Source organism: Rhinopithecus bieti, unplaced genomic scaffold (genome assembly GCF_001698545.2).
Source record: "Rhinopithecus bieti isolate Rb0 unplaced genomic scaffold, ASM169854v2 scaffold_3062, whole genome shotgun sequence".
Classification (NCBI taxonomy): domain Eukaryota; kingdom Metazoa; phylum Chordata; class Mammalia; order Primates; family Cercopithecidae; genus Rhinopithecus; species Rhinopithecus bieti.
In genome coordinates, this window is record NW_016804432.1 from 810,657 (window position 1) to 820,695 (window position 10,039).

At 38.3% G+C, this 10,039-nt stretch overlaps 1 protein-coding gene across 1 annotated transcript in view; it reads left to right on the forward strand.

Moving 5' to 3' along the window:
• Positions 1 to 6,991: 6,991 nt before the first annotated feature.
• The window catches only part of CWC22 (CWC22 spliceosome associated protein), a 56,460-nt gene continuing 53,412 nt past the window's right edge, over positions 6,992 to 10,039 (forward strand). Inside the window, 1 exon segment of the mRNA XM_017868261.1 lies at positions 6,992 to 7,088. The gene's annotated coding sequence lies outside the window, so the exon portion shown is untranslated.

A 10,039-nucleotide genomic window follows, 5' to 3' on the forward strand; every position in this document is an offset into this window, starting at 1 on the left:
TAAATACTGATAGTTTCTAGAGTTTAGTTTTGAAGACACTTCACTTCTCTTGTGTCCTCTTCATCTGTCATTCTTGATCCTTCCATAACCTGAACTATCTCCAATGAGGTAATAACTGCTAAACTTGGGTATCTAGACTCCATCTCTCTAAGGAGCTTTGGGTCCTATAACACAGCATTATAGAACGGAAATATAATCGTTAATTTCACTGAGTTTAACTGCAAAAACTACCATACCTATTTCCACTTAATCCTAACAATTCTTTTGAGGTGATTGGAGAAGGCAGGATTTGGAGAAAGGCTATTCTAGATGCAAGAATTAGGTAAGAGTTTCCTTTGCATTTTTGGATGTGCAGAGACTCGAAATAGCAGATAAACAAGCAAACTTGGTCCTCAGCAGATCAGTTAACCTACCTCTTATCCGTATTTAGACTTAACTTGTTGTAGGATTGCTTGTGAATTCAGGAGTTAACATAGATTATCCTACTATGCAAGGGCAGATTTAAAATTGACATTAAAAGTGTGGTTTTGACCAGGAGAGGAGAAGCCTTGTTACAGGCCTTATCAGTAGGTTGAGGAAAGCTACCTTTGTTGGTCCTGGGTGATGGACTAGTAGACCAAAGATTTCAGTTTTATTTAGCTATTACTAGGTCTATCACTTGGAGCAAGTTACTTAAAAGTCTCTATTGTCAGCTTCATCATCTGAAAACATGTAGGTAATAATACAATACCTGCCTCACTGTGTTGTCTTTTTTTAAGTATAAAGAAAATAATGCAGATGAGGCACTGAGCACAGTGCCTGATATACAGTGTTAGCTTTGTATTATTGTAAATTGCTACTATGATACAGTTGATGAGTTCTGTCTGTGCCTCAGTTCTTGCCCTCTGGGTCTGAGTGTTGCCTTTCCACCTTTAAGTGTCCTTCCAGGTTTTTTTTTTGTTTGTTTTTTGAGACGGAGTGTGACCGTCGCCCAGGCTGGTGTGCAGTGGCGGGATCTTGGCTCACTGCAAGCTCCTCCTTCGGAGTTCACGCCATTCTCCTGCCTCAGCCTCCCGAGTAGCTGGGACTACAGGCGCCAGCCACCACACCCTGCTAATTTTTTTTATTTTTAGTAGAGACGGGGTTTCACCATGTTAGCCAGGATGGTGTCTATCTCCTGACCTCGTGATCCACCCACCTCGGCCTCCCAAAGTGCTGGGATTACAGGGTGAGCCGCTGCGCTCAGCCAGTGCCCTTCTAGTTTTAAGTGTCCATGCCACTTTTATGGAGTCTTACCCAACTCAGTTGACTGGGGCTCTGAGACTATCTTGGTTATAAGTTAAAGGCCAAGAATTTTGATCTAATACCCTGGTCTAGTGGTTCCAAAAATGTGGTCTCCTGAATCAGCAACATCTCTTTGAAGCTTGTTGGCAATGTAAATTACTGGGCTTCACCCAGTTCTGTTGAATCAGAAACGTGGAAATGCAGGCCCAACAGTTTTTTTTTTTTTTTTTTTTTGGCGCCAAAGCATTCGAGTGATTCTCATGCCAGTTAGTTTGAGAACTTCTGCTCTAGCCCATCTTTTAGGGGCATGCTATGGTTCATAGCATGTCCTCAGAATCAGGTTTGCTGCCCTCCTTGCTCCAAAGTACTTGATCCATGGGCAGCTAGTATTTATTATTATGCCACCACATCCTTCTCTGCTTTGGATAGATTACCTCCAATCACTTTTTGGAGTTCTGATACTTCCTAGACTACCTGTTTTTTCTAAGCGAGCTTTCTTAGCCCTATTAGCTTTCCCAGCTGTTGAACTTTTAGAAGTTAATTCTTCTGGTGGGGCGCGATGGCTCATGCCTGCATTCCCAGCACTTTGGGAGGCCACGGCAGGCGGATCACTTGAGATCAGCAGTTCGAGACCAGCCTGGCCAACATGGTGAAACCCTGTCTCTACTAAAAATACAAAAAAATTTAGCAGGGTGTGGTGCTGTGCGTTTGTAGCCCCAGCTACTAGGGTGGCTGAGGCACGAGAATCACTTGAACCTGGAGGCAGAGGTTGCGGTGAGCCGAGATCACTCCACTGCACTCCAACTTGGGTGATAAAGTGAGCCTCTTTCTCAAGAAAAAGAAGAAGAAGAAAAAGAAAAGAAGTTAACTCTCCTTCCCCATGATTGAACATTGTTGAGTGACCTACAGTGGCTTGTACCTGAGACCACCCAGAAGACAGCACAGTGACACATTTTGTATTTTGAATGCCCATGCCTTAACTTGAATAATAATTTCAGTTTATTGTCCACCTATATTTAGATGGAATTTTGTACTACCTATCATATCCCTAACTTGGTCATGATTTGTTCATGGTGCCTGGAGCTAGTCCAAGAAAGAAGTGGCTATTAGTAATACATCTGATCCCACTTATAACTTTGAAGGCTACCTTGTTGAATTTCCCCCACTTTTCTGTTTATCTGAGCATGGGAGGGTGGTGGAACTGTAAAGCCAGAGAGCATACTAGTTTTGGCAAACTCCCAGACTTAGGCTTTTTCTCAGTATATACATTTCCCAAGTGGACATTGGAAGAGACATTTGAATGTCTATAACAAAGTGCAAACTTTAAGCATGGATTAAAGCAAGCCTTTACTATATATAGTCCAGTTAATAGGTCTTTCCTATTGAACAGATACCAAAAACGGGGTATGCTGCCTTGGCCTTGGGACATATAAACTCCTGTAGAATGAATTAGCTAGTGGGAAGGATGAACTCAGTGGCGACTCATGTTTAACCTTTCTTTCAGCCTAACTTATAAATGGTTGGAGCTAGACAGAGTTCAGCACTTCCACCTGAAAAGTTACTCTGTGAGTCCCTGAAATAGTTTGTCAGTGTAGCTTTACTTTAGACCTGGCTACAGGAGCCTTTGTAGTAGAATGCAGTGCTTACATGTCTAGGGGCTCAATTTCTCTATAGAGGCCAACACCTCCGAGTTTTCTTTAAACCAGAATGTGGTTTACTAAGTGGCTCTCTAATTAAATAATCAGGTGACTTTCAAAGCTGTGCCATGAAAATTGGCAGAATGTATTCACCCATGTACTTAATTAGGGAAGTTGAGGAACAGATTTGGGACAGGAGAGAGTGGTTTGAATGTATCATGAAGGCATATGGCATATTCAGTAATTAGGGTTGATTTTGTAAGTTGAAAGAACTGCACCTTTAGGGATAAATTTCCTTTTGCAGTTCCTGCAAAGGAACTAGTATTTTTTTCATCTCACTCAATGAGGAAGTGTTTTCAAGCTGCTTGCTCCACAGGTTAACATGGAGTGAAGACTAATAGGGAGTGGCATCTGATAGTGCTGTCTTGATGCACTAAGACTTGGAAATCTTAGTATTTCCAAGAAGTAGGAGTTAATAGGTGAGACAAGGCTGCTATTGTATTCCTTGATGAGCAAGTTGACAAAATGGCATTGTAGGGAGTTCTGTGTGGGAAGAAATAGGAGTAATCGCAGAAATCTACACTCCCCATTTTTAATTTAATTTTAGAGTTGGAACTTATTAAGTAGCAGACACTGTCCTAGGTTCTGGATATGTAGCAGTGACCAAAAACCTTGAGGATCCAGTGTCCTCATACAGAGGCTTTCATAGTTTAACTTAATGAGTCTCTCATGTTCCATCTTATTCATGTTCAGTTTTTCATATACACCCTAGAATCCCCAAATTCTCTGTCTCTGAGTCTTTACACATGCTTATCTTATTTCCCGAATGACCTTTTTCCCCTTTCTATATGGATAATTCCTACTTGTTCTTCAAGACTCAGCTTCAAGACCTGCTTCTTTCTGTATGTCCCAAACCCTCTTTTCCAGTAAAACTTTGTTTATAACATTGTTGTAGCACTTAGACATTTCTTCTTTACCCGAGGACAGAGTCCTCAATGCCTTGTCTGCTGTGTAATGTATGTATCTCCCCACCATACGTAGGCACTGCCTTTAGTAAAGACCATGACTGTACTTTCTTTCTCTTAGCTTCATAATTCCTCATTTTCTCTGTAAGCACTTTTCTTTTTTCTTCTTGTTTTACTATTCTTTTGAGATGGGATCTCACTGTGTTGCCCAGGCTGGGACTCTAGGCACATGCCGCTGCACCCAGCTTTTCTCAGCCACTGAATGTAAATATCAATTATGGCCTTAGCCTAAATGGAACCTTTCCCCAGCCTCCTATATACAGTGACAGAATGAGGGGAAAACATGGGCAGATTTGATAGAATCAACTTATGGGGAGTAAGGAAAAGGAAATTGCCCCCTGGAAAGCTTTGTAAGTCATATCTTAGAAGAAGAGCTGATTTGAGATGGGGAGAAGGAAATAATGAGTTCCAGTGTGGATTTCTTTAGTTCAAATTGCCTTTGACACATCCACATAGAGGTTTCCTGTAGCCAATTGGACATAATGATTTGGAACTTCAGAGAAGATTGGCTGGAGTAAAAAGTTGTTTTCACATGTTAATTGAAGCTATGGGGATGGAGATGATCTTCTACAGAGAATATGGAGAAAGAAAAGATAAGGACTATTCATTCATTCATTTAACAAATATGTATTGAAAGCCTCTGGTGTTGGGTTGTCTCTAGTGTAACAATGAACAAAATGTAAATTCACAAGCAAAGATTAAACTCTCAGGCATAATAAATAATAAAGGGGTGGACAAATGAAGGTGGTGTCCCTGTAAGTTGACAAGTGAGAACTTCAAGAAGGGGATTAGGTGCCAAATGCTAGAGCATTGTCCCATAAAAGAAGGAAGCCACCCCTGGATTTAGTAACAAGAAGTTATTGTGTAACATTGGTAAGTGTTGTGAAGTAGTGGGAAGGGAAAGCCAAATTACAGTGGGTAGGAGAGGTTAAGAATTAGAGACATCAGGCTGGACATGGTGGCTCACTCCAGTAATCCCAGCACTTTGGGATGCCCAAGTGGGCGGATCACTTGAGGTCAGGAGTTCGAGACCAGTCTGGCCAACATGGGGAAATCTCGTATCTACTAAAAATACAAAAAGTTAGCTGGGCATGGTGATGCACGCCTGTAATCCTAGCTGTTCAGGAAGCTGAGGCATGAGAATCACTTGAACCTGGGCGGTGGAGGCTGCAGTGAGCTGAGATCATGCCACTGCACTCCGGCCTGGGTCAGACTCTGTCTCAAAAAAAAAAAAAAAAAAAAAAAAAAAAGATTAGGGCCTCAAGTTGAACTTACATATCACACATATCAAACACCCATAGCGCTCGGTAGGGATGAAACAGTAGAAATACTCGACGGGAATCTTGCCCCATAAATGTCATAATTTATTTTTAAAATGAATCATTAGAAGTTCAACATGTAGAAATTTTTCTTAAAACAAAAACTTAAATAGAAATCAAGTACTGTACTGTAAATCAAGAGACAGCTGATTGAAATGTTGAAACTAACAAAAATAGACAAATTCCTGTTCTCATTGATCTCGCATTCTGTTGAAAAGGAGCACATTGGGGAATCTTCCTATGCATAAAAAATTTTAAAAATTAAAAGTATAGGCCCGAGCCGGTGGGCTCAAGCCTGTAATCCCGGCCACTTTGGGAGGCTGAGAATGGCGGGATCATGAGGTCAGGAGATTGAGACCATCCTGGCTAACATGTGATAACCCTGTCTCTATAAAAAATACCAAAAAACTACCGGGCGAGGTGGCGGCGCCTGTAGTCCAGCTACTTTGGGAGGCCTGAGGCGAGAGATGGCAATGAACCTGGGAGGGCAGCAGAGCTTGCAGTGAGCTGAGATCCGGACCACTGCACTCCAGCGCCAGGTGACACAAGCGAGACTCCGTCTCAAAAAAAAAAAAAAAAAATTAAAAGTATTTCCAAATGATTGTATTACTTAACTCTTTGGTTACTTAAACAGCCTAAGATGGACTAGCTTCATGATATAGGAAATGAATGGGGGGTAATACTACCTCCCAATTTATAATGTGAAGATTTCAGTGTAAATAATGGTATCATTGGGTTCATTAAAATTTTTTTTTTTTTTTTTTTTCCACTCATCTGTGTCTGACTGTTTTAAAGTGTCTCAAAATTTGGGGTGTCTACTCTCCACACAGAGTTGCAGACCAGTCAAATGCTTTTACATTACTTATTTCTTACAGAAAACAATGTCCAGAACCATCTGCACAACTTCCAGCCCTGTACTAGAACCTGGCAATCTAGTCATTCAAATGGCTATGAGTCAGAGAGCACACCTGGTGTATGCAATGACCAGGAAGCAAGACGGAGTACAGCTCTGCAACTCTTCATTTGTAATTCTTGGAGCCAGAAGTGTTTTGACTTCAGTATCTTGTAGTTTTTAGAAAACTGCAGTACCTATCCTACATATTAAGTAATCCCCCTTTTGGGGTCTGCACAGCATCCTCTAATCAAGCATATTAATATTTCTGCACTGTATCAAGTCACATTAAGTATCAAGTCAGTATATGCTAAGTTTTGCTGTCAAGTGAGTTGCCACATGCTTAAGAAGAATCTTTGTATTTTCAGAGCTTTACGGAGTTTAGAACTGCTGATAAGGGGTTGCCAGCCTGTACCTGGTGACTTTTCTAGAAAGAGGAGTATTTTGACTCTTTTATTTTCTTGAAATTGTGATTCTATGCTGACATCAAATTATAATTTTTTGGCCTTATGTGGTATATCATGAGGCAAATTTTTCACTAATATGTAAATATTTTTAAGAAGGGGAAAAAATAGCAAGAAATGGTTTTCTAAACAGATTCCTTCAGTACAGATATGGAAAGTATATAGCAATCTTGTTTCATGTTGTTCAAGAGCAAAGCCAATCTGTTATTCCTGTTTGTTCCCTGGGAAGGGAACTCTGTTCCTTGGGGGCTTGGCTCTTGTTGAGGTATTTTCTGAGAATTCCATTATCTCCCCTCCCATTATATTTTGGCATTTAGAATAATTTTAAGACAGTTTTTATTTTGTATTGTATAATATTACCACTTTCCCCATTGGGCAACTAAGGTGTTTTTTTTGTTTGTTTTTGTTTTAAATATGAACTCTGTTAAAATGTTTGAAATTCACCAAACCTGTTGTTACTATTTAGAAGCCGGAGGAGCCAACTAAAGGTAATTCACTGTTGATTCCCCCTTCCTTTAGCAATTTTACGATAGTATGTTTCAGCAAGTTCCTCTAATTTGAACTGAGGACACCGAAGTGACAATGGTAGAAGTGTTTTGCTACTGAAATCATCTGGAAAGCAGTGCATTTCAGCCATTAGTTGAACATTTTCTCATTTTCTTAATTTTTGAGATAATTGTAGAATTCACCATTTTCTGGTTAACAGTCTGAAGTACTCATAAATGTTGTTAAATATTTTGCTTTCTAATGCTTGATGAAACTGAGAGAAAAACTCATTTTTTTAATAGTGCTCTCGTGAGTACTATATTTCCTATTGGAAAATATCCTCTTTCTTCAGGAGAGCAGGTGTGGTTTTGTTGAGTTGCTTTCTTGTGAGAAGGGGACAGAAATTTAATGATTCACCATAAAATTCACATAGTGATGCTTAGAAGAGTAGAGAGTGCTGTAAACTCTAGATAAATTGCTCTCATTTCAGGAATTTCCAATTAGTGTAAGTATTAGCATGTATATGTTGAACTCAGAATTTCCGAACAGGCATATTCTGTATAAATCTGTACAATGACAATACTGTATTCATTTTTTGTTAGAACTGTGATAGCGGTCTACTTTACCATATTGTCATTTTCACACTTACATTTTGAGACGTGGAAATGTAACAGATTGTACTTTATTGCCATAAATTATTTGCTGATGAAGATTGAAAGGGGAAAGATGATATCGATCAGAAAGAAAACTCATTAAATTTAAATATGTAAGGTAACTTGAAATAAAATGCACAGAAATTGCTTGTTTTGAAGTGTGTAAGTAGGTTGGAAAGAGGAACTGGGTTTAAAACCCCAGGAGAATAGCAAAGGAAAATGCTAAATCTTGTGCAATAGGGTCAAATGATTTTTTATTTTTATTTTTTGCTCATAGTGTATCTAGTCACAGTGAATTCTAGGTATGCTAAATTAAATAAAGGAATGCTTAAAATTACTATGAATGTTTGAAAAGAAGTAGTACTTCGTTGTATGAAATCACAGTCTTTGCTATCTGGAACTTTGAATGAATGGATCAATTAAGGCTAGGATAATTTTCTGGATAGTAGTCTGTACTTATTTACATTTTATAATTTACCATTTTGGCTTCAATTCATTAGTGTTGGCATTTTCATTGGGACACGATATATGGCTTTGGCATCAGATAAACCTGGCTTTGAATTTTAGCTTCTGCCATTTACTAGGTGTAATTTGCTTGGACAAATTGCTTGAATTTGCTGTGCTTCAATTGTTTCACTGAAAAACATGGCTTAAAAAAAAATCGCCACAGCAGGGTAATTATGAGGATTGAATAAGATTGTAGAAGTAATTATAAATTGTGGCCATAATTTCTCAGGTTTATAAAACACTTCTTACCTGTGAATTATTAAGAATTAATTCATTTGGAATTTTTGTGTCCCTTTCCAATTGACCTGCTACTAAGTTCTTCACCATAAAGTAGGTAGGCTGTGGGGTCTCTCTATTCTGCCTAAGTGGCTCGTAGTTTGAGAACAAATTGAAAACCTAAGTTTCTTATGTAGAATTGAAAAACTGAGGAGACTTAGGGAAAAGTTGGATTTTGGAATTACCTTGGGAATACTTTCATAAATCAAGTATGCGTGGGTTTCTCCTGTACTTTCTGCCCGTTTTCTGATTTAGTAAGTCAGAGGTGGGCCCCAGTATATGTACAAGTAATTCTTCTCTCATGCATTTTTTCTTGATTCGGGTTGTTTTTAATATTAGTGATGTCAAACTAGTTTTACACTATTAAGTAGTGATTTAAAACTGACGTGTAGGCAAAAAACCCAACCTGTCACCTTGCTTGAGTGGCTTAGTGTTTTGCTTATTGTTATAGATTTATTTCTTATACCTAGAATGTAAACTTCATGTGAACAGGAGATTTTGTTAGGGTAGTTCATTGCTGCCTGTCCAATGCCTAGAAAGATGCTGGGCAAATAACAGAAGTGCTGTAAGTATTATTTGTTGGGGAACATGTGTATGTATAAATAACACTGGGTTTAAAGGTAGTGAAGGATATGTTAGAAATGTTAAATGGTTGTGCTGGTAGAGGTAGGGAAAAAAATACCAATATCTTTGAGCAGAAGTAAGTCGAGTAAAGTTTTGAGTTTTATGGCTCTCTAAACCTTTGTAGCCATTAAAAACAGGACCTTTGGAAAGAATCATGCAATTTGGTTTCAACAGAGTCATCTTGTTGAGGCAAATGGTCCTAAAATCCAGCTGAGATAAGGGTTATCCCTACAGGGATCTCATCCTCAGGTGAGGGAGGGGTAACTTCTGTTTTAAATATTTTAAAAATTCTATTTTAATTTGTAGGCTTTTAAGCTATATTTTGTACAATTTTTTTTTTTTTAGTCATTACTCTAGGAAACAGTATATATATATCCTTAACTTTTCATGTGCTACTTAGAGTCGATATTGTATCACCTCACAAAAGATGTAGAAACATTGCATAGTGTAGATCCATTTTGGTCACTAATTCTATATACTATACATATGTATACTCTGGCTACATATATTATAACCCCTTAAGACATAATTTTTGCTGTAAAGAGTCCTATGTATTTTAGATAAATGAAAATAAAACAATATTTTGTAATTCCTGAGAAAGGTATCATTTACAGTATTCTTCATTTCTTTCTGAAAAACAGTTTCCATCTAGTATCATTTCCCTTTAGCTTGAAGAACTTATTTTAGCATTTTTTGTAGTGCAGGTTTGCAGGTGATAAATTCTCTTAGTTTCTCTTAGTTGTTGTTTTTTTTTTTTTGTTTTGTTTTGTTTTGTTTTTGTTTTTAATTGTAAGCTACTTTATTTTTCTTTTCTTTTTTTTTTATTCCCAGTCTCCCCCCTCCCCCTGCCCCTCCCTGTCCCTCCTTTTTTTTTTTTTTTTTTTTTTTTTTTT